Below are 26176 nucleotides of genomic sequence, written 5' to 3'. Positions count from 1 at the left end.
GAGGAGAGAAACTAGAATCTAGAAACCAGACCAATTAGGAGGTTATTATAACAGTTAAGAGCAGAGGTAAACACAGGGTTACTTCCAGTTATCTAATCTATAAAATTAGGGAGTGGTTGTGTAAAACTTCAATTTCACTTTAAATCCTTTGAAAAACATATTCAATTCACTACACAAGGGTCCAGTTTTTGACTTGGAAGACCACTGCTCTATACTCTCTTCTTCCAGTCCTGCCTCCTCCCCAGCCAATTGCTCAAGGATGGATTCAGCTCATGTAGAACATGTCTCTATTTTTTTTTTCCCTTAGATGTATTTTGAATGTTTGGACCACCTCATAAGAAGGAAACATTATCTGGGAAGTGGTAGCAATGAACAAATTTCCCTGGATGCCTGAACTCTAGAGACTATAGCAGGATTCTGACAGCTGACTTTCCTAACCTTGCCTAAATCAGGCAAATATAGAAAACCATAATCTCTTGCAGATTTTCTGTTCAATTCCAAGAGTCCACAATACAAGGAAACTGAAGGAACACATGAAATAATTTGATCGTGACCATCTTGAAATCTTAGTCTCTTATCCTTTGTTCTACCCTGTATTCCTGTATTTGATTTCAAGAAATTAACATTAAAAAAAAAAAAATTCCACAACTGCTGATTCTTTCTCTCTCCCTCTCCCTCCCTTTCTTCACTCTCCCTCCCTCCCCCCTCCTCACTCTGTCTCTCTCTCATGAATGAAAGCTAATTATGGAATTCAGTTAATTCTGAAAAAAATAAAATATTTGTATGGGTTCCCTTTATCTCCCACAAGGTCACTGATGTGACCTTTTGAGGAGTTACTTTCTAAGGTTACTTCAGTAAATAGAAACTAATATTATGCTCTAGCCTTCACTTTTTTTTTTTTTCCTTTTTAGCCCCAGGGTATAACACTACATCCCTCCTCCCAGATTCCTCTTATTTGTGTTTGATGACATCTACTACCTATTGACCTGTGACACTGGCAGCTGAGCTAATAACAGTAAGGGTAAAGGTCATATGTCATTTTTAATAAAAAAGTATAAAGATTTTTTTTGAAAAACACATCTATAAACACATTATTTTGTTGTTATCTATTAATTTCTGAGTATGTATCTCTGGTTCAAACACTTTCTTAGGATGTTTTCCTTTCCACACATCTGGGAATTAACTTTTGGAATGACTCTTTGGGGTTTAAAATATTTTGAATATTCTGTTACTAGAATGCCAGACACAACACACCCGTATGCTCTCTGACCCCAAGAAAGGGTTCAGTTTTTCAGGCATTGAAATAAGAACAACAGCTGGAGAGAGATTTCAAATTGGAAATTTGAAACAGGTCTTCCAAGTGTACACACTCTTAATACATAGATTTTCTGCTATAGTCAAGCCCCTGCATTGTGTCATGTACTACAGATGTCTGATAAAGTGTAAAGAGAGAAACAATACTGGAAAATCTAGAGAGAAAGAGAATGGGGTTGTAAAGTACCCCTTCTTTTCTCAGTGGGGAGTTTTTAGTTTACCTCATTTGAAGGGAACTCATTTTGGTTTTCCCTAGACAAAGCAAAATAGAATGGTTATCCACAATTCATTTTATAATAGCCTCAAAGTCCCTTCCCTCTGAGGCTTATCTGGTTTTCTGTCCCCTTTAGAATAAACATTGTATATTTTTTTAGTCCTCAAATGTAGACAATGCTCCTACTCTTCTGATTTGCCAAAGGGCCCGTGGTCTTGGATTCATAGCGATGCTGTAATCTATTTGTATTAATAGGAGCATCATTCTATGAATCACCCACCTCCCACAAACTCACATGTATGCACATGCATTTTTCTGAGCAGTGTCTTTTATAAGCAAACCAAGGATGGGTTAAGCTGGGGATGTCTGGAGTTCACCAAACATCACAGACAATATCAGGTATTTGGAGCTCTTAAAAATTCTCAAAGGGTTAAATCATCATACTTATCTTTTATGTAAATATCTAAATACTCTAAATGGAATTAATTCTTTTTTAAAATTGAGATTTTATTGATGCCTTTTTTATGTCACAGTTGTTTTCAGATGTGCCTTACCCACTCAATGAACCTCCCCTTATAACAAAGAAAATAGTTAAGAAAAGCCAGCTGACTCAATGACCATCATGGTCCATTACTACTCAAAGCAAAACAATGGAAATTATTTTTTTAAAGAGCTGTACATATAATTTGTACACATATTTGAAGAGTTGTAGACACTACAAATTATCGCTCATCTGGGCTGAGAAAAAGAATGATTTGGATTGCTTTAAAAGATGCATATTGCTTTTAATCACTCCAAGCTTCTTCTTAGAATAAAAGCCAATTTTATTGACATACTCTCATGGTAAGAATGTATGGCTGAAAATCATAGAATACTACAGTCTCTGAGAAATTAAAGATAAGGATCCTCAAAAAGGCAATGGAGAATCTTGTAAATGGGGTAACTAAGGTTGCATTACATTATAAACCAAGAATTATTTCAGAGAAGTAGTATATATACAGTAGAGTAATGTAACACTGAAAAAAACTGATGATTCAATTAACTAGTAAGAGTAAGAGATAATCAGTGGATAACCCCTGTGTGTAAAATCCAAGAGTGCTAGGGGAAAGTCCCCGATATATTTGTCTGAGTTCCTGGAAGGATTTATGATAGCATAGGGATAAAAATTATCCAAGATTAGAAAAAAGTGCTTTAGTTGATCTCCCTGTTGGAAAGATATCCATCAATGATTTTTAATATCCATCAAACTATTAAAGTATATTTCAGTAGAAATATTGCATTTTGTCTGTTGTCCTAAGGGGTAGCAAATCTATTGAACTTTTGTAATATTTTTCAGCAGAAAAGGGAAAAAAAACTATTTAACTCAAGGAATGTTTTATAAATTTAGGGAAGCTAAATGGTACAGTGGATAGAGTGTTGAGTCTGGAAGCAGTAAAATCTGAATTCAAATTTGACCTCAGGGCAAGTCATTTAATCTCTGCTTGCTTTAGTTTCCCCATTGGTTAAATAGTAACAATAATTATACCTACCTTCCGGGGTTGCTGTGAGTATTAAAACTTTAGTGTTTAGTACAGTACCTGGCATAAAATAAGTGTTAGCTATTTAAAAAAAATTATTATTTTTATCAGTAGTAGTAAATGTTAGCTATTTTTATTAATATTTTGAATATTACAGTGCATCTTATTGTACCTTTTTTCTTCCCTTTAAAACATTATATTTTTCTAAAGTGAAATTCCAAAGGTTTAGGTTAATCAATAGTGCAGCTTTATGAACTTTAGAACAGGCATGCTATTAGAAACAAATGGATATTTATAATGGAAGAAAAAAATGGTGAGCAAATCAATAAAGTAGCCTTTAACAGGTTTACCCTGTTACTGAACTGTCCCCCAGAAATTCTCAACTCATGAATAATGTATTAAATGTACTAAATTTCCTAGGAAGAATGGGGTACCCTGTAGGAGACATTTGATATAAAAGTATATTAAAAAACATTTATGCCATGTAATGTTAATATTTTTTAAGTGCATATCATTACATTTCTACACAAAGAGAAACTAGAAAATCCAGTTTCATTTATCTGTCAAAAATTCTTATTAAGCTCCTACTGTGTGAAAGCATCAGGAATGGGGAAAGACAATCCCTATTCTCAAGAAGTTTAGAATCTAGGTGAAGATAAAAGCATGTACATAAAAAGTTAACTAGAAATACAAAGCAGGAAATAAAGTATGAAAAGAGTGATAGGAATGAATGATACTTTATGAGTTCAGAGGAAGGAGAGGACTGGAGGGCTGGAATGGTTGGTTCAGCTTTATAGGAAGGTGATGTCTGACCTAAGTCTTGATGGAGTGTATTTTGGGAGAGAGGGTAAGGAATCAGAGAGGGCATCCCTAGGAAGCGACCTCTCAGGGGATGATTGTCAGATGATGAAGTTTCAAGCTAATGCTAAAAAACTAGATTAGATCATAATTGTAGGATAATAAGAATAAAGAAGTTTAGCCTTTCTTTTGTAATAATCAATTGCTTTTATATAGTGCTTTGTAGGATTTTCTTTATGATCACCCTGGAAGTTAGATGGCAAAAATATCATTCTTCTCATTTCACAGCTGAGAAAATTGAGGCAAAGTGGGTATAATGACTTGTCCAAAGCTTTGAAACTATTAAAGCTGAGATTTGAACCTGGAACTCTTGACTCTCAGGTACTCTTTATAAAAAATACTTATCCTCTTTAGGTAATAGGAACCATTAAAGAAATAAGTTGAACTTTTTTTTTCCCATTAAAGAGTATTAAGGATTTTAAAACCACAGTTCAACAAGCTCTCCACTGAAATTTTGGGTAATAAATCTAGAATTTGAACAGATTTTGAGGTCATTTATTCCAAACCCCTCATTTTGTAGATGGAAAAACAAAAAACAAATTGCCCAACATCACACAGGTAGTAATCATCAGAAATGAAATTTGAATCCAAGTCTACTGATTGCAGAGTCTCTGACTTTTCTTTTTATCGAACCATTTTTTCTTTTGTTTCTAAAAGTCCCAAGCAGAAAATGACCTAAAAGGGGGATAATCTTGTGGGGAGAAGTAGAATTCTTTGGACCATGAATTAACTGCCTATCCCAAGTTTCAATGTTATTTTGGCTTATTATGAAAATGGGTTTAACAGACATCTGTAAAGGGAAAGTCAAGAAAGAGGCTAATTAAAATTTAAGTCAATATCAAATTATCATTACACATTCACTTGATTTTCTTTCTACTGCTCATTCTGTAGGAAAGATGATGTACTTAGAAAACCATGGTGATTTATACTTTTGTATTTTATATGTAGGAGGCAGTATGATTTAGTTGAAAGGGATTAGGTTTTAGTCTTAGATCCCAGTCCTATTGCTGCCTTTGTGTTACCTTATATAAATAATCGCATACATCTGGAGCTTAGACTGAATTCCCCATAAAAGGAGAGGGGTTGACAAGCTAACGTCTGAAATCCTTCTAATTCTAAATAGTCTGTGATATATATGTGAGAGGCAAAATGATGAAGGGGATAGAAACTTGATCTCAAAACCAAAAAGACCTGCATTCAGATCTGAATTTTGACCCATACTTTCCTTTTTGGAAAAATGTTTTAAATTTTTGATGATCTAGGTCAGCAGTGTCAAATCTATCAACTATTGCTGGCAGTACTGGAGGAATGGAGTTCAAACCAGATTAAAATGTTATTGGAAGATATTCAACAAAATAAAACAAAGGTAACATTGCATTTTTAAACTAAGTCCCTCCATGCTTCTAGGGATCTTTATATATAGACTAGGGTTTCTATTTGAGTTTGATACCACTGCTTTAGGCAATTTTTAGTACTATGTTGCAGAAAAGTTTTCTCAATTAGGAGGTCCTTATCCCAATAAAGTCACTTGTCCAGTCCCTATTCCCTTATAAGTATACAATATGTGTCTCAGAAGTAATGAAACTGATTTTCTTGTATGGATAAGAAACTAGCTCTGAAAATCATGCCAAGAAAAGAATATTGGAATTCTTCTAAGCAATGGTTTCATCAAAGCTCAAGATATTAGTCCTGGCATATTTGTTATGTAAACAAACATTTTAATTACCTGAAGTCAATCAAATCATAATGATGATTCATGTACCTATGTATGTATAATTTATATACATCTATAAATATTCTATATGCTCTCTGAGGTATAGGATGTTTTTAGGGAAGACTAGTACCTCGGGTGTGAGGGCAGCTTAGCCCTTTTTCAGGGCTGCTTTCTACCTTTGGCATCCACCTTATCCATCTAACTCTCACCTGTGACTCCAAGAAGTATGTAGCAGTCATACTCCTATAAGCTGTATTGGCAGGCAGGTTAAACTAGGTTGAGAGTAATGAGATGCCTTAAATTAATTGGTGAGTTAGAAGGGTGTCTATCTCAAGCTTGTGAATAATTTTCTGGTGGAATGGACAGATGAGAACAATTTGTTCCAATGGCCATGAAGGCAGGTGGAGCAGACTTTATGGAATTCTTAGAGCTTAGTTAGACATCAAAGAAAGATACTGAGGTCATCCACCGCATCTTGAATCATCATCCAGTCATCTTGATTTTGTCTTGCCACTAGACTGTGATGGTTCTGGAAGAGAAAGTGAGACTGAGAACTTTGTGCAACTGTTTCATGTAAATCCAATTTATCCAAGAATCAAAAGATATCACCCATACTGTTTTATCATTTTTTAACCTATCTCAAAGTCCTATGACAACAGGCAAATGACAGTGCAGCAGCTCTGGAGTTGTAATCATAATCCTGGATATAGATAGCCACAATCCAGCTAATTGAATAAACAAGCTTATTTGCTTACCAAAAAGAGTGAACAACAGGCTTATGACAATGTAATTGTTCCTTGCAGGAAAAAAATTATACCATTATCATCAGTGTCTACCATATACTTTCACCATGACAAACTCTGATTTTTGAAGATCTGGAGACTCTTATCATCAATAGGGTCAAAAGAGAACAAACATAATTTTGTGTGTCTTTAATGCTACAATAGGCACAGACTACAAGATATGGCAGGCTTTGGAAAGAATGGAGTTAAAAACAGCAACAACAAGGGTCATTTACTACTGAAGAATTGTGCATCTCATGAATTTTATCATTAACACTTTCTTCAATTTATCTAAATGCAATAAAACTTTGTGCATATTCCCTGACAGCAAACGTTGGCATTTAATAGACTGTGATTATAAGGAGAAGAGACAGATAGGATAGGAGAGTGACTAAGGCAATGTGAAGTACAGAATGCTGGACTGGTCATAGACTTATCCTTTCCAAAAATATTTGTGTTCAACAAAAACAGTGGCTTCAAGGAAAAATGGTTACCAGAAGAATTAATGTCAACAGATTAGAGCACATCTTTGTGCTAGAACAGTTTGTTACTAATTTGGAGGAAAAACTGAACCAACATATTGGCAACAGTGGAGCAGAAAATTTTAAGAGATTTAGTATATAGCACTGCATTTGATCATTTGGGTCAGAATACTTGCAAACATCATGAGTGGTTTGATGAAAATGATAGAAAAATTTGGAAACTACTATATGAAGAACAAGCATTCCTCAAGGTTTACCAGAAGAATGTTTCATCTATCTCTAACAAAGTAACATTCAATTCCATCAAAAGTAAAGAATAAGCATACTTAGAGAGATTCAGAATTCTTGGCTCAGTCAGAAGGCAGATCAGTTTTATGCTGATAGTAATAAATCAAAATGTTTTTATGATGCATTGAAGACTAAGAGCCAAAGACCTATGGTGCATCTCAATTACTCAGTGTTGATGATCTACACTTGTTAGAAATGAGGGCATGATATTGGAAAGATGGCCTGAACATTTCCATAGTGTTTTCAATAGCTCATCATCAATCAATGTGGAAGCTACTGACCATTTACCTCATGTGGAAGTCAATCCTTCCCTCGATGAAGTTCCAACTGGAAAGGTTTTGAATGCCACTGGACTCCTTTAGTTTGGCAAAACACCTGGTGTTAATTCTGCTCCAGCTGAGAATTACAAGGTGGAGGTCCATTACTCACACAAAAACTGGCTTAAATGTTTTAGGTTGTATGGTAAGTAATGATTATCCCTTAGGACTTCACGAATGCTTCCATTGTCCATCTCTATAAAAATAAAGGGAATTAACTGTCCTGTGACAATCACAGGAGTGTTTCTTAGTCATTGCTGGTAAAATTTTTGTCAGAGCCCTTAATAACCTTATCCTTAATCTAGAAGATAATTCTTTACTTGAGAGCCAGGATGTCTTCAGAAAGGGCTGAGGGATTGTCAGTATGGTGTTTGATGCCTGAAAACTGCCAGGAACAGAACAAAGGTCTGTATACAACATTCGTAGATCTCACCAATGTCTTTGATAGTCAGTCAGAAAGGCTTATGGAAAATTATATTAAAATTTGGTTGCTTGGAGGTCATTAGTATTGTACATCAATTTCATGATGGCATTCCTGCCTGGGTTGTGGTAAATAAAGCTTTTCCCTCAGCCACATCATCCATATGAGCTATTGGTTACAGCCAATGGAGAAGTTTTGAATACTGTGGATTAAAGTTCACTTATCTTGGTAGTATACTTTTCAGAGATGTACATAGTGATAATGTGTACAAATAACAAACAAACAAAACCAGTTATTACATGGATCTATGTTCCAAATAGATTTGAGTTTCCTTATGTTAACTTTACCTAATTAGATTATTTGAATATTTTGTATAAGATGTTTGAGATGAAAAATAATTATCTGATCATGTGTATGTTTTATCTTGAGCCAATCAATCACTGTCCCATTAACATTCATTTTCTACTTGTTCAACAGGTTGGGGAAAACAGGTAGCAAAAACCATGTAAAGGAGGGTAGGTGATGAAAGGATTAGAATCAGGGAATGTCAGAGCCAGAAGGGGAGATCTCTGATCCAATCTCTTCTATAATGAAGCTGAAGCCTGGGAAGAACTGATGCTTCCAAGATCATCCAGGTAGTTAGAGGAATAATTGGGACAAGAGCTATGATGGAAAAGAAGTTTATTTTATTTTATTTTATTTTATTTTATTTTATTTTAACAATTTGTTTTTTTTTTTAATTGAGCTCCAAATTCTCTCCCTTTAGATTCTTTTCCACCCCCTGAGAAAGAAAGCAATATCAATCATACATGTGAAATCCAAGTGAAAGCTATGTAAAACATAATCCCCTTGTAAAAAAAGAAAGAAAGCAAAATAAAGTGAAGAAAGTATGCATCATTATAGAAGCACACAGGGTTCATCCATTCTCTCTGTGGAGGAAGATAGTCTTTCTCATCATGGATTCTTTGGAATTGTCTTGGATCATTTTCTTGATCTTGAGCTAAGTCTTCACAATTGGTCATCATTGCAATAATGCTGTTACTATGTACAATATTCTCCTAGTTATGCTCACTTCACTTTGAAATAAGATGTGAAGTTCATATAAGTATTTGAGCTAACATCTTGGACTTTTTGGGTTTACTTTTTCTTTTCTTTTCCTTTTTCTTTGTCATGAAACCCAAGAACACTGTTTGAAATTAATAATCACTCTTCCTTAAGGAGTACAGTGGAATTTGGATTTCTCCACTGCATTCATAGCCTCTGCATTAACCTTCAGCCTTAGGGTACCTCAGCTTACCTTTATTCATACATTAGCCTACCTGTGTGCTCTGAGGCTTAATTACTGTCTGAATAGCATTTAAAAATCCTCAGATGAAAGATGATATGCAAAAATCAAAGTATTCTTATTACAGAGTACTTGAACATAGCTGGAGTGTGTGTTTTTGTTTTATGTGTGTCTTCTAGGGTTATTTGGGAGAGATGACGCATACCTGTTGCAACAACAACAGAGAAAGAGATCAGGTCTTGGTCTTGCCAACTAAGAAATCTGGGGGTTGAGCCCAGCCCCAAATCTTACTACCACACCACCCACTACTTTTAAGTAACCTTCAGCCCTTCATAGAATTGTGACATGTTTAGAAATGGTAGCCCTGGGGTTGAGAATGGGGGTGGCAAATTCAGGAAATATCTGAATCTTTCCAAACCTTGTTTGACAAGTGAGGAAACTGAGGACCACAAAAGGGAAGGGACTTCTGTCCTTGGTCAACACATATTTCCCTGGACCAAAATTCATTGCTATTTATCATATGAAGTTTGTATTAGGCTTTAAAATCCAAATTGATTTTTTAAATTTCCTCTTGGTCAATAGGGAATCCTTAGTCTTCTCTCTATTAATTATTTCCTATTTATTCTGTAGATAGCTTTCTTCATATATAATGTTTGTATGTTGTCTCTCCTATTTAGATCATAAGCTCCAGGAGGGCCGCTTTTTGTTTCTCTAGCACTTAGCACATTACCTGAGACAGTTATTGCTGTTGTTCAATTGCTTTCCAGTCATGTCCTACTTTTTGTGACCCTATTTTGGGGGTTTTCTTGGCAAAAATATTAGAGTGGCTTGCCATTATTTTCTCCAGCTCATTGTCTAGATAAGGAAACTGAGGCAAACAGAATTAATTGATTTCTCCAGGATCATACAGTTAGTAAGTGTCTGGAGCCAGATTTAAACTCAGGAAGATGAGTCTTCCTAATTCCAGGCCTGGCACTCCATCCACTATGGCATCTGGCTGTCCTTGGCACATAGTAGGCACTTAACAAATGTCAATAGGAGCATACCATGGTCCAACTTACATTATAGGATGATCACTTTGCAGCTGAGTGGAGGACAGATTGGAATGGGGACTTGAGATAGAGAGAGAAATTAACAATCAATAACAATGGCCCAGAGAAGATGATTCAAGTCTTTAAACTAGAATGGAGACTTGTGAATATTATATTGGGAGACAGATTGTTTTCTTTAAAAGTTACCTAGATTTAGGGTCAGAAGACATGGATTCAAATCCCAGTTCTGTTACTTATTTTCTAGGAAAATTGCAAATCATTCTAGGTCTCAGTTTCCTGATCTATAAAATAGATGGGATGAACTTGCTAGCCTTTAAAAGCCTATCCAGTTTTAAATATATTATTTTCTTCTAATGACCTTTTACCTCAGTTCAGGAAAAGAAGAAAACTAGACAAATCTTTGAATTTTTAAGCACTTTTATTTTATATCCCCAGAACTCTGACTAACCAATGGTTAAAAATAACAAAGTATTATCATGATTTAGTATTGAACTTATAAGCAGAAAAATCAGGTTCAAGTATTGCTACTTATTTCCATTATAGGCAAATCATTTCAGCTCTGTAAGCTTGATTTCTTCTTCAATAAAACAAGGGGGTTGGATGATATCATTTCCAACATCCTTTCTACCTTTAAATTTATGACAGAAAAAGAAGCTCTTTCTACATACCAGGACTATTTTGCTACCCAGGGCTGTAGGCATTTAGTAGAGCTGGTATTGATGTCACTCTTCCAGGACATGCTAGGGCAACTCTCCTGAGTGGGAGGTTGGCACTCATAGATGGATTACTGAAAGAGATGCAGGTTATCCTTGGAGTGAGAGCCAGAAGTATGAATTCTTACTTTGGCTTTATCATTGCCTTGTTATGAGGTTTTGATGAAAAATTGCTTCATCTTTCTTCTCTCCTACTCCTCAGCTTACCTCATCCTGTTGATTGTGTGGATTGAAACTGGGAAAACACCTCCAGAGAGAGATAAATGAAAAGTATCACTAAAAAGTATGACTAAAGAGAGAAAATTACTGAAAGAAAGGCACATGTATGTAAAAAAATGAAGCTGATATTTCCAGATACAAGTCAATTCACACATTTTTAGCACAGAAAGAGTGCCAGTCAAGTCTTCCTTGAAGATATACAACATAGCCACTGCTTTTGACTTCATTAAATGCCAGACATTCCCTGCACTTTTCACAATGTTTCAGAGTCAATTAGAGAACAATTCCACGTGATCAGGTGTGCAATTGCCAACAAGGCAATTCAGGCAAGCAGAACCATTCTCCATTAAAATTGTTGGGATGATTGGTGGTATGAAGACTTAGTTGGAAAGTTTTCAGTCTTTTCCCATTACTTTCCATTTTTCTAACCTAAGGCATGAAATCAAGACAAGTTTTTTTCTCACAAACAATTCCCAGACTTACTGAGGTTACTTAAAACAGCAGTCTCTACAGAAAGAATTGGTGTGAAAATGCCTTCTTTGCTTTGCATTGGACTAGAGTCAATTGAAGCTTTTCTCAGTTTCTGCAGGTAAACAAACAAAAGAATGGGTAAAAACTGTACCATCACAATATAATAGAAATAACCAAACCTTTTACCCCTTCTCCCTTCCTAGAATATTGTATATAACCCATTTCATAAGGAAATGAGGGAAGGAAAAGACACTAAAGTTTGTGTATTTTTTCTCCTCTCTCTCCAGTTCTCCCCTTTCCATACATATTTTATGGAAGAGAAAACTGGGACCCAGAGAGGTAACAGAATCAGAATTCAACTCAGAAACTTTATAGGTCCTTGAGTTAAATTCATTTTATAGAGGAGGAAAGTGAGTGTCAACAAGGTTGTAATTTGTCCAGTGTCTGAGGCAAAATTAGAACTCTGACTTTAAGTCTTGGCCATTATCAATTATGTCATTCTGCTACTTTAAAGTCCTATGACTTTAAATTCAGTGTTTCAAAATTACTAATGACATGGACAACTCCTTCCTCTCATTGAACACCACGTTAGATTTGGATTCAAAGACACTTTTTCTGGCCATCCTCAAATTTCTCTCATCCTTTGATATGTTCCCCTTGATCTTGCTTACAAAAGGTCCCATTTAGATCATAAAATGTTATTTCTAGAATCCAATCCAGTTTTTAAAGTATTTATTAAGGGCCTATTTTCACTGTGTCACTCACTCTGTCTAACCTTGGGAACAAAAACAAAAATTAAACAGTCCTTGCCTTCAATGAGTTTGTTATTGTTCAGTCATTTTTAGTCACACCCAACTCTTTCTGACCCCATTTAGGGTTTCTTGGCAAACATACTGGAATAGTTTGCCATTTCCTTTTCTAGTTCATTTTACAGATAAGGAAACTAAAGGAACCAGAATTAAGTGACTTGCCCGGGGTCACAGAGCTAGTTAGTGTCTAAGGTCAAATTTGAATTCAGATCTTCCTGAGTCCAGGCGTGGCACTCTATCAGCAGATAGATAGCACCTAGCTGCTCTCTCATTGATTTATTCTTTTTTTTTTTTTTTTTTTTGGACAGGGGGTGTAGGGGGCAAAAAGAATGGCATTTGTATAAAAATTTTAACATAAATTATATTTGCATAAAATTATATAAATGTTAAAGTGCACTCACCTAAGATATCTTCCTTTCTATTTTATAGATAGGAAACTTTTAGGTACTGAGGATGAATGAAACATTCCCTGCCATCAAGGAAATTTAGATTCTATTGTGTGGAGATAACATGAACATAATAATATGGATTGTACACCTTTATATACATGCATATTTATACTTTATAAGAAATTTAAGACATTTTATTTAAAAGAAATAATGCTTCTAGCATTCCATTACTAAATTCTATTTCTTTGCCCTAACAGTATGAATTATAACATTTTTCTTTTGGTTCCTGGTCTTCAGCTTTGGGATCACTTATTCCTCTCTCTTCATGCAGATCATCAAATCCTTCTGGTTCTTTATTGCTAGCATTTCTCAGATCTTAGGTGTGCATTCTCTTGTCTCATTCCAGTCAGTGGGACTTAGTCTACCAATTTTTAATCGTGTGTTAAACACAATTAAAAAAAGGATAGTTTTTCCTTCATTTGGTTATTCTAAAGACAGTACTTTTTTTTTTTTTTTTCTTTTTACAGACTACCACCTTCCCTCCCTGCTTCTCTCCTCCCCTCATTCCTTTCCTCCCTCTTTTCCTTCCTCTGTCTTTTCCTTCCTTCCTTCCTTCCTTCCTTCCTTCCTTCCTTCCTTCCTTCCTTCTTTCCTTCCTTCCTTCCTTCCTTCCTTCTTTCCTTCCTTCCTTCCTTCCTTCCTTCCTTCCTTCCTTCCTTCCTTCCTTCCTTCCTTCCTTCCTTCCTTCCTTCCTTCCTTCCTTCTTTCCTTCCATCCTTTCATTCTTCCTTCCTTCCTTCCTTCCTTCCATTCTCTCCTTCTATCCTTCTTTCTTCCTTCCATCCTTTCATTCTTCCTTCCTATCTTTTCTTTTTTCTTTCTCTGTGGGTTCAAGGTCCCACAATTCAACAACTTCTTGCTTTTCATGGTTGGCTCTCATTCAAGATTCACCCTGGTGAAAGCCTGGATGCATGAATCTTATCGGTCTTTAAAGTGGTTTTGCAGATCCATACTCTCCACAGAAATCCTCATTACTTGTTGGGACACAGAATTAATCTGGGATTTTAAAAAACATTGAGAGAGGAACTTAAACTCATCAACCATGATGAACTGTCTCCAAATATTGGTCTTGAGGCAGATTTTATATGTTGCCCATTAACTAGTAAAGTACAGAGAAACAACACCAAAAGTTTAGATGTCAGAAGATCAATGATTTTAATGATTTCAACTTATAAAGGAAGATTCCAACTATAAAGGAAGAGAATGATGTACATTTGGGGTACAATAAGCACCCATTCCTGGGGAGAGGGGAAATGTCATATTTTTTTTGAAATGCTGAAATTGCTTGCCACATTCTCAGTTTCCCCATTTGTGGATTGAGTAGTATTCACAAATTGGATGCTATGATTAATCATCGTGTAACTTATAAAACCCTCAAAAAGTTAAAAATTTGAAGCAGAAATAGGATTATAGAATTAAGGTTGGAAAGGATCTTAAAGACCATCTTATTTAATCCTCTCATTTTACAGATGTGACTTACAGAGGTTATGACCTGCCCAAAGTCACAGATAACAAATGACAGGATCAGAATTTTAACACAGTTTCTCTGACTCCAAAAGAACCACTGAATAATAGCAAAATTTCCTTTGCACCCAATAACAGTACAAATAAAAGCATCTCTTGTGGATATTGCCCATTTCTGATATAGCACTATATTAACCCAAATCACTGAAGCTGTTTGGCTTTATTATTTTACTTAAATAAATTTTTTCATAGAAAATCATCTAGAGTTTGATCTTTTTTGTATTTCATCTTGTTTGTGAATGACTATGTTGCTTATAACTAACTCTTATAGTGCTAAACTCCTCTATGAATATAGTCTGCCAGCTAAGGCAATCCTCCAATTTCATGGGGCCTTTCCTCCAGGTTAATTGTGAGTTCCATTAGGGACTTTGTGTTTTCCATTGTTAGTTATTGGTTTCCTTGCTAAATATAAGCTCTCCCAATTCTATTCATATTTACCATTCCTGGCATTTATTGTATCTCTTTATTTTGTCTGTAACCTCTTCTAAATAAATCTATTTTTTCCCAAAAAGACTGGCCACTGTGAATTCTTCACATGACCAAACCCCAGCGTTTGGTGCTTACATAAACCTCATCATTTGGTGCTAAATCTCAAATACATCATTTGAAACTAGAAATTACTCTACCTAAATCACATCATATTTACTATAGTATTCTGGGCAGTAGAAAGAATATTTCTTTTGGACCTGGAGGGCTTAAATTTGATTCTGCTTATGTTGCTAAATTATCTTATTGCTATGTTGGTAAATATCCATGTAACTTTAGGTGACTTGACATGTCTGGGTCTCAGTTTCCTCATCTGTAAGATGAAGGAATTGGATTGGATAGACTGTAAGGTACCTATATCCTACTCTTATTCTGAAACTCCAAAAGAATTATGCAGATTCATCAGATTTGGGATTTTCTTGTACAAAATGGCTGATTTTTGTTTGTGGGCCTCTTTTCTGGGAAGGTCACACATGGTCTGGAAAAGCTTTTGTATTCCCTCCTGAGTTCCTGCTTTATAAATCATCCTGTAGTAAGCTTGCCAGCCAGTCAGTAGAATCACAGATTTATCATGACTTAGGAAGCTTTCCATGTGGAAGGAAGGACAAATACTCACTGGAGTCAGGGACAGGCAGGTGACTGAGATCCCCATTCTGCCTTCCCACTAATTCCCGAGGCAGCTCAGCTGGGCCTTATCAGCTTGTGGGAAGAAAACAGCTGAGGACTGAGCTCTGAGGAATGGTTGTTTCACATCCTTTGATGAGCAGGGATTGAGGGAAAAGAATGTAAACATTCTTAAAGTAAAAGGACTTCAAAAACAACCCACAAATCCTTAAAATTAATAAACCAATAAACCAAAATATGAAATAGCACAAGTCTTTGTATGACTGATAAGGAAAATGAAGAAAAATTTCAGACTTTTTTTTTGAGGAAGGAAAGAATAAAATGAGCAAGATTTTCCCCTATAAAACTTCATTAATGCTGTTCTTCCTGGGAGCAAATGCAGAGGGCATCTTCTGTCTAGAAGGAGGTAAACATCAGCTTTTACTGGCAGGGGAAACTTGAACAATGCTGATTCTTGTTAGGCAGTAAATGGATTCATTTCCTTCTCTTCCCTTACCCAGAGGCTAAGGCCTCTAAACACTTTTTTTTTCATTTTCTCTGTTTTCACATTAGCTACCTCTTCTCTCTTACTCCTGAAAGCTTATGAAGGGATTTCAGAAGTCCTCCTCATTTGAAATGATGTGCTCAATCATTAAAAGTCAGTGCTTATTTTTTTTCCCAGTTGTTTAAAATTTGTGCTAAATACCCTGCCTACAGCCACCATTTATTTGCAATTGTTGTCCCTATTATTAGGAAGCCACTGCTAAGTGACCCACCCTTTGGAATTTTCATTTTTTTTTTTTTTTACTGGTTTTCCAGAAGCAGGCTTGGAAGTGCACTTGCCAGGGGCATTCATTTGTGAGATAACTAGTTAGCTCCTATAAGTCTTGGGCAATAGGGTCTCTAAGGATTTTCTTCTACTTTAAATACTGCTGAAGGTGTTGTTAGACTTAACAAAGTTCTACATTTATTTCTTGTTCTTACTTATTCTCTTCAGTTAAACCATCTGCTATTGGAAAGTTGTTCCAGTAATTGGAAATTAGTTTTGAGGGCTAATTAAGAATGTTGGCTTGGTCTTCCTAGGCAAAGTGTAAAAGATAATTGAGGTAGATTAAGAACAAGAAGAGAACATTTTTCAGTAACTTTGTTTTCCCCATCCCCTATCCCCACCCCTTAAAGGTAAATACTATCTTAATAGCCTCTGAATTTCTAAGAGATAGAAATTTATTTATTTATTATGCTATTAACAATTAATACTATGAATATGGATATGCAAATAAGATCATAGAAAGTGGAACTGGAAGTGGTCCCAGAAGCCATCTAGTCCTATCCTTTTATTTTATAAAAAACTGAGGCCTAAAGCCACATGATAAGTGATTGAAATGGATTTTGAACCCTGATCCTTTAACTTGAGAGACAACATATCCCATAATCGATTTAGAAAAATTAGATTCTAAATCTAGAAAATACAAAATTGTGGAACAAAATGATAACATTTCTTTACTTTGAAAATATCTTTATAATTTAAATCTCTTTGCCTACTTCAGTTTGGAAAGTACCTAGAAAATTTTCTGAAAATTTTGAAGCTTTTGCTTGGAGGTCTTGAATGTCTACCTATTCCATCAATGAAAATCAAATTCAGGAATTTAGAATTCTCAATTGAAAATTCTCTGAATCAAACAAACCTGTGTTAACACAGACCAAAGAGGGATTTTTTCCAAACCATGGAGAAGAAAAACAGCTAAAGTATACTTAAAACAGTAATGTACTGTGAGAACATATTTTTCCTTATATTAAATGAAGCAATCTGCATTTAATTAATTTCAATTTCAGGAGTTGATTTCCAACTGCAGTCAAAAATCCAAATGATAAGATCACATGAAAAGTATATGTCTTTCTGGTTTTATTATTAAATTTTTTTTTAAATATGAAGTTTTGCAAATAAGAAAACTCAGACAGCCAATATGAAGTTCAAGTCACTTCCCCTCCCTAAGTTTTAATTTCCCTATCAATAAAATAAGGTGGCTGGATTAGGTGATTTTTAAAGTGCTACTTGTCTCTAAATTCCATGTTCCCTTTATTATATGATTTCATGATCATTTTTTTTTCCTCTTGGAAGCAAGAATTTCTTATGCTCCTATTATGTATCAGGCCCTGTGTTTTGCAACCAAGTGCTTTGCAAATAGTTTCATTTGAGCTTCAAGACAATTCAGGGAGATAGATGCTATAATATCCTCATTTTATAGATGAGGAAGCTCAGACAAAGATTTAGGAATTTACTAAGACATTATTAAATGTCTGATGCTAGATTTGAACTCCCGAATTTTGACCCCTTTCATTTTGTAAAGGTTTGTCTCTTTGCTCAAAATTCTTCTATGGCTCCCTAGTGTAGAAAGACTAAAGATAAAATATTGGCCAAGAATTCAAGGATGTCTACTCTGGCGCTACCATCAATTCCTAGTTTTGTTTCTCATTATTTCTACTATGCACTCCATATTCTAACAAACTAAATTATTCTCTGAATCCTGAATTTATCCTAGGCTTTCCATCTCTGAGTTTTTGTTAATGCTATTTTCTAGGTCTAGAATAGCCTCTTTCTGCCTTTGAATTCTTCACTATCATATTTAAAATTCAACTTAAATGACATCTCTTGTAAGAAATCTTCCATGATCTTTCCTCCCCATGTCCCATTAGTAAGAGCCTTTCTCCAACTGGGTTTCATGTAGTATTTTGGTACCCCTCCAATGAAAGTAATATATAGTGCAATATAAGTATGTCTTATTCTCACACTAGACTTAAGTTCCATGGGAGCAAAGAATATCATATCTAAACTTTAGCTGAACTTCTGTGTGCTACTTATTGAAGTGATTGGGCAATTCATTTCACTTCCCTGGTCTTCATTTTCCTCATTTGTAAAATGAAGGGATTGGATAAATCTATAGTATCAAACTAGAGGTTCACAAAATTCCCAGTAGGCCAAAATCAGATTAATATATAATTGGGAATTTTTTTTTAACAAAATAAATAAAAATACAATAGAACATAGATGGTGTTAATTTGTGGCTTTCTAAGTCAATCTGTGGTCTCCAAATATGCTTTTTTCTTTGTATTTGATACCACTGGATTAAGTGATTTTTGTAGTACCTTCCAAATCCAAATCTGTGATCCTCTAAATTTGCTGAAGTCAGATCTTTTCTGTCTAATCCCACAACTTTTTCTGCTGTATTAGCATCACATCCAACCTTCTAAGACAGACAATTTCTAACATTTTAGGATTTGCCCCCAAGATACCTTACATCCAGGGGTTTTACGTGCATCCATCATAGTTAGTGATTTTCCTGAAGACATTAATTAATGGTAGTCTCTGTGGGGAAGATTTGCAGTCTAAACATGTTAAAGAAAGGTCCATGCTGCCAAATAGGAAACATGTTAGGCTGGGCATGGGATTTAAGTCCAAGTTTTTCTGGCTTCAGCTACCTGTTCCAGTGGAGCTAAAACAGGCTTTGTGTTGAGAATTTTGGAAGCAGTTATTAGGACTAGAAAACAAACTATCTTTATTTAGAAAATGAAATTTTATATCAACAGAAAAATCCCAAGATTAAGTTTGCATGTATCGAGAAAAGCACTTCACCAAATATTTAGAATCTCTTTATGGAGAATTTCACATCTGAATCAGAATATGTTTTCTGAAACAGATCTGTTTCAGAGAGAAAATGGTGATAGGCTGTGAGAAAATGTTCAGTCAGGGAGAGTTGATTTTATGAAGCAGTATGTTCTTAGACTGTGATTTGGGATAAATGAGAGTGAAGGTAGGTCACATAAATTTAAGGACATTATTTTCTGTCTTGTGGAAAACTAGCTTCTTCTAAAAAAGACAGTGAATACAGTATCATATGCCAAGATAACACTGAATGTTTTTGCTGCTCTGAAAATATATCCATGATTGAATTTGTATACTTATAGAGGGTTCAAGACTGCTTATAAGTCATACTAATGTTCTCCTATGAAGTTGAACTCCCATTTTTCCTTTTAGAGTAGGGTTTAGAAGAAGAAAGATATAGAAATGGACATGGAGAATGAAAGAAGAGAGGAAGAGGAAAAAGAGACAAAGAAGGATGAAGAAAGGAGACTGGTGGGTGGAAAAAAGCCACCCATTTATTTGAGAAAGGAAAAAAAGAATATGGGGAAATACCCTAATCATTTGTTATCTTTATTCACTTCACACACCTGCAGAATATTTACTAAAAAGCTTGTGAATGCAAATACTTTCATGAGGTTTTGAATATTTCCCATTTCTTTGTTATTTATATACTTTTTAAAATGATATTTCAACACTTCTACTGAGCTTAATTCTCAGGGACAGAATTGGGCAAAATATAATGGACTGAAAAATACAGTGTTAGAACATGTCTTAGCCAAATGGTTTGCTATTCACCTTAATCATTTTGCTTGTTAATATCTGTGAGGATTCATCTGATTCTGGGAGAACTCAACTATTAATCTTATAAATAGTAGGTGAGCACAGAGAATGGGATTTGGAGGCAGGAAGACTTAAGTCCAAATTTTGTGGCAGACACTTACCAGCTGTGCTATCCAGGGCAAATTACTCAGCATCTCTGTGGCTCAATCCTCTCATCTGTGAAAATAATAGTGTCTACCTCACAGTGCTGTTGTGAAGATCAAATGAGTTAACATATTACAATGCACCTTGCCAGCTTTAAAGTGGCATGTAAGTGCTACCTATCATTAGTAGTGATGGCACAGTGGATAGAGTGCTGGGCCTGAAGTAAGAATGACTCATATTTCTGAGTTTAAATCTTGCAGCATACAATTACCAGCTAAATGACCTTGGGCAAGTCACTTAACCCTGTTTGTCTCATTTTCCTCATCTGTAAAATGAGCTGGAGAAGGAAATGGCAAATCACTCCAGCATCTTTGCAAAGAAAATCTCAAATGGGTTCACAGAGTTGGACATGATTGAAAATGACTGAATTAATTGTAGAAGTATCATAGATCCTCAGAATTAGGAGGGAGCTCAGAGATCACAGTTATCTCAGAGCCATAGGTTTTTAGAATTTGAAAGGATAGAAACAATCTGATCTAACCTATACTTGAATGGATATTCTCTCCACAATATTACCAACAAGAAGGGCACTCTGCTTTTGGATCACTCTAATATTTACAGAGTTTGTCTTCCTGTTTTGTTTTCTTATGTTTTCCTAGAAGTTAACAGTGCATTCTGTATGGAGAGACAATGAGAAAAGACAAAAAAGAGGAAGAGAAATTGAGATAGAAGAAATACCGAAACCGAGAGAGAAGGGAAGAAAAATGAGGAGAGAAGAGGGACGAAGACTAGGGGATTTAGAGACAGAAGTGAACAATAGGTGCTGTGTAGAGAAATAGAGACAAGGAGAAATAGAATGAGAGAAGAGAGGGGACAGAAAGACATAGAGACATAGGTGGGGATAGAGGTGGTGAAGAGAAGAAGAGAACAAGGGGAGAGAGAGAGACAGAAGTAAGGGGGCTTTTGATAGATATTTCTTTGCTCAGACAGAACATGTAAGGTAGTAGTTTTAACATCTCAGCTTTGCTGTGATGGAATATTCAGTTTTTCTTTAACATTAAATCTTTGCTAATTAGTTGCCAAGCCCACATAAAGAGGGAACAAAAGCTGCCTCTAAAGTTAAATTAGACTTCAGATAAGAGAGTTTGTGACAGTACATTTTCACCTAGAATCAGGAACATCCAGCTTGGTAAGGAAATTATTTCCTGGGTGTGGTTTGGCTTTTTTGGAGGTATGTTAAGAAAACATTTCAGGCCTCTGGGGTACCCCTTATTAAAATCTTGTTCTAGTGCATGGAATATTTCAGACTGCTCCAATGAATATTTCTTCTAGTTTGAAAACAACCAGGACAGTTGTGTTTGCTAAGTAAAAAAAAAAGTTTTGTTTTTGGGGAAGTCCTTGGGCAAGGCAAATGTTTCCAGAATGTTAAAAATAAAATAAAATTCCCTGACTGTTGTTTGAAATGAAATATATTTGAGTATGAACATCTTAGTTTCCTTAGTAATCATCATCAAATATTTCTCAAAAGCCTCGATGGATAGAACTTTATATTATGTTATTATTTATTATATTAATCATATATTAATCACATTATATCATGTTAAATTTACCACCTTGGAAAGAAAGGCTCAAAAGCTTGTTTCTAAGTGGAAGGAAAGAAGGAATCAATCTCCAGATTTCCCATGAACATAATCAGTCCTCTGTGTCAGAAGGGCTGTTGCTACTGCTGACAGCACTACTACCTGTATATGAGTGACAAATACAAGATATGTGACCAACAGGCCTTTTTATGTGATATATCTAGGTAGGTAATGCTCTAATTTATAAGCATAGTTTATTTAAATTGTTGTCTGAGTTTCTGTCTAATTCTATCTCTTGATCATCTAGAACCTTTATTTCCCAAAGTACCATTTTTGCTTGCTGAATCTTAAACTGGGATACCTGAAATTTTGTTCTCACAATTGAGCCGCTTTGTCTGAGGTTGTATCTTCCTCCTTCTCTTCCTCTTCTTCTTCTCCTCCTCCTCCTTTTCTTCCTCTTCCTCCTCCTCCTTCTCTTCTTCCTTCTTCCCCTCTTATAGAGTACCCCTTATTAAATTCTTCTTCTTGAGCATGAAATATTTCAGACTGCTCCAATGAGTCTTTTCTCCGCCCCATTCCTCCTAGGATAATAAAGAACAGGAAGGGACTTTAAAGACCCTCTAATCCAACTTCCTCATTTTAAAAATGAGGAAACTGAGGCAAAGAAAGTTAACCTGACAAAGGTAAACCTCAGTGTCTGAGGTACGACTGAACTGATGTGTTCCTGACTTCAAGTCTAGTGTCCTATTGCACCACAAAGACTTCCCTCCCCTAAGACTATGTGGCACAGTAGAGATAGAGTTGTTGGGTCTGAAGTCAAGAAAACCTAAGTTCAAATATGCTCTCAGACATTAGCCATGTGATGGCAAGTCATTTAAACTTTATTTTCCTTAGTTTGGGGAAGAAGAGTGTAAGGTATAACAATATAATAATAGCATGTATCTCCTAAGGTTGTTATAAAGATCAAATGAGATATTTGTAAAGCACTTAGCACAATGTTTGGCAAATTCGTTTTTGTTTAATAGTTTAGTCATGTCCAATTCTTTGTGACCCTATGGATTGTAGCATACTAATACTGGGCATGGGGTTTTCTTTGCAATACCAGAGTAGTTGGCCATTTCATTTATTCATTCTTCTTCTTTTCTTCTTTTTTCTTCTTTTCTTCTTCTTCTTCTCTTCTTTTTTTCCTCCTCCTCTTCTTTCTCTTTCTTGTTTTCTTCTTGTTGTTTTCTTCCTTCTTCTTCTTTCTTCTTCTTCTTCTTCTTTTCTTCTTCTTCTTCTTCTTCTTCTTCTTTTTCTTCTTCTCTTCCTCCTCCTCCTCCTCTTCTTCCTCCTCCTCCTCTTTCTCCTCCTCCTCCTTCTTGTTTTTACCATTATCATCATCTTCTTGTTTTAACAATGACTAAGAAAAAAATCAATCAAAAAATTGGTAGATGCTTGGTAATTGCCAACCATGTACCACACACTGGGAACACAGAATTTTAAAAAGGAAACAGTTTCTGTATTCAAAGTATTTATGAGGGAAGACATTATGCTTATATAAAAGTATATACAGAATAAATAAAATATTTATTTTATGTTATTTTTTTTAGGAGGTAAAGAAAGGAAGCCCTATTGGATGGAAATTTAGAGAAGATTTCATGAGGAAGATAATGCTTGAACTGAGTTTTAAAGGACACAAGAGATCCTAACAGCCAGATGTGAGAAAGAAGAGCATTTCAAGAAAGGGAGAAAGCCAACTGAAATTCTTGGAGATGGAAAATGGTATTGTGACTGAGGAACAGTAAAAAATAAAAATCAGGCTAAATGAGAAGGAAGACTAGGAGAAGAGAAATAAAGTAGAAGGAGGTTGTAAAAGAATGGAGAATTCCAGGTTATGAAGTCTTTTAAAGGCCAAATAGAAGAATTTTAAGATGAGAAAAGACTCAAAACAGAAAGGGAATTGAAAAAAAAATAAGCATTTTCCTCTAAACCAACAAATACAATGGAATACAAACTATACTGCCCAATTCCAAAAGCGTCCTCACCCTAAACTTTTTTCTGAGCTTAATTTCTATTTGTATTATATATAAAGGTGTATATATGATAGTTTGCATATCCTCACTAAAAACCAAATAATGGGCATGCCATGATATCCTATTATATTATTTGCTATTAACAGTCACTCTGAATCAATCTGGGCCCAAACAGTGATCAATTAGTTTTGCCTGGGACCTATTGTTGACCAATCAATGAGATGTAGAGTTATTTGAGTTTAAGGCAGTAGTTTTGTGTAGTAAAATCCCAATATGTCTGAGGGATTTAAGTGATCAAAAAAAAAAATTACATTTCTTTGGGCAGAGTACCCATAGGTAAGGGTATGATACTTTTTGAAGAAAGCAAGTAATCAATCAAAGAAGGGTTGACCAGTTCAGTTGGGTCCTCAGCAGGACAGTTCTACACACAGAGGCTGTTGTTTGTCCTTCATAGTCAAAGAGGACCTGACACCATATGCAAGTGAATTGAATTTAATACACAATTCACTAAGAAAAGTATAAAATAAATGGCTAACCAGGGCTGCCAGATAATAATCAACTGAAGGGCTTAGGAAAAAGTTTGTAAGGAGCATTATCCAAAAATAACCTTAGCATTCTTTTTATTTTAGTCATCAATCTAGGGCTAGAGCCTCACATCATTGTGAGGAAAGAAAAAGGGGCAAAAGATCTCTCATCTCATTTCAAGAAGATCTAGAACTAGTGATTCTGCTTCTATAACACCTCTCACATCAGCTTCCTTTTTCTCTACTCACAACACAACCATTGTTTTTCAGGTCTTTATTATCTCTTATCTAGACCAATCTGGTAGCCTCCTAATTGGTCTCCCAACATACAGCTTTTTTTTTCTCTTCAGTCCTTCCCTCACACAGTAACAACATCTACAATTTTGAAATACCATTCTGATTGTATTATTCCAATGGTTGGGAAGGGCAAGAAACTCTTTTGCCCTCTCTGCTTCTACAATCAGATAAAAACTCTCCTGTTGGGCACTTAAGGCCCTTCACAGGATGGTTTCATTTTTTGTTTATTTTTGGCTTAGACCTTAGATTTCATTGGGATATGGACCTCCCAGTGAGAAAGTTACATCTACTCTTGGAAATTGTCTTTTCTGCCACATATATATTTTAAAACACACTACATACACACATATATACATACTTCCCAATTACATGTAAAAACAATTAAACCTTTTTTTTTTTTTTAAAGCTTAGATCCTTTCCTTCTTTCTCTCCACCTTCTTTGAGACAGTAAGCAATCTGATATAGGTTTTACATGTGTTATCATATAAAACATTAAATATATAATCTTAGAGGGTTGTGAGGGACATCGAGAAGTTTACTTGCCTAGGATTACACAGCCAGTATCTAATCTAACAGAGATATGTCTGGAACCCAGATTTTTCTAATTTTGAGACCTGTTTGTTATCCTGTGCAAAGCATTCCACCTCCTGCCTCCTTGTTTTTATATAGGGTGTACCCCATGTATGGAATGTCCTTCTACCTTCTATCTGCCTCTCGGAATCTCAAGTTTCTTTCAAGGTGCTACCTTAAATAAAATGCCTTTCCTTATTCTGCCAGTTGTTACTGACTCCTTCCTCACCTCCACCCCACCTCCCCCCAAATTATATTTATCTTGTATATATGCTTTTTTACTCATCTGCTTACACAAGCATTTCCCTGGGTCTCTCTCTATTCCTGCATCTCCAATTTCTGTAAAATGTTAGCTTGCTAAGAGTAGGAACTATTGCCCTTTTGTATTCATATCTCCTGCACAACCTCACTGTAGGACTTTAATGAAGTTCTCTGGAAATGACTTGAACCAACCATAGGGTTAGAGCAAAGTTCACAATTAAGAGAACCAAGGCTGGCAGTCAGAATACTATAGCTCTCCTTGGCTGAGCTCATATTTAATGGCAGCTGTAAGATGGATTGGGCAATTAGGTGGCCCAGTGGATAGAGTTCCTGGAGTCAGAAAGAAGAGTTCAAATTTGGCCTTAGTCACTTACTAGCTGTGGAACTCTAGCAAGTCACTTGACTCTTTTTGCCACAGTTCCTACATCTATAAAATGAGCTGGAGAAGGAAATGACAAACTACCCCAGTATGTTTGCCAGGAGAATCACAAGTGAGGTCATGAAGAACCAAATGCAATTGAAAACACCAAATAACAACAAATCCAGGTGGGTAGAATCATGCACTTAAAACTGTATTAAACTTTAGAGGTCATTGCATTTAACCCTCTCTTTTGACAGATGAAACCAAAATGCAATTTAATCCAGTCTTTATGATTCCAAGTCTAACATTCTCTCTCCTTGCCTCTCTTGATGGAGATGTATATATTTGGGGGAGAAGAAGTTTAAAGAGTACTTAAGAGCTTGAGGAGATTGAATAATATCTGGTCAGATAAAAAAAGATCAAAGTCTTAGAGCTAAAATGTTTGTGGTTGTGTAGTTGTAGGGAGGGAAGTGCAGCCCAGCTAAA

Source organism: Antechinus flavipes, chromosome 4, assembly GCF_016432865.1.
Source record: "Antechinus flavipes isolate AdamAnt ecotype Samford, QLD, Australia chromosome 4, AdamAnt_v2, whole genome shotgun sequence".
NCBI classification, from domain to species: domain Eukaryota; kingdom Metazoa; phylum Chordata; class Mammalia; order Dasyuromorphia; family Dasyuridae; genus Antechinus; species Antechinus flavipes.
Note: the sequence above shows the minus strand (reverse complement) of the source record.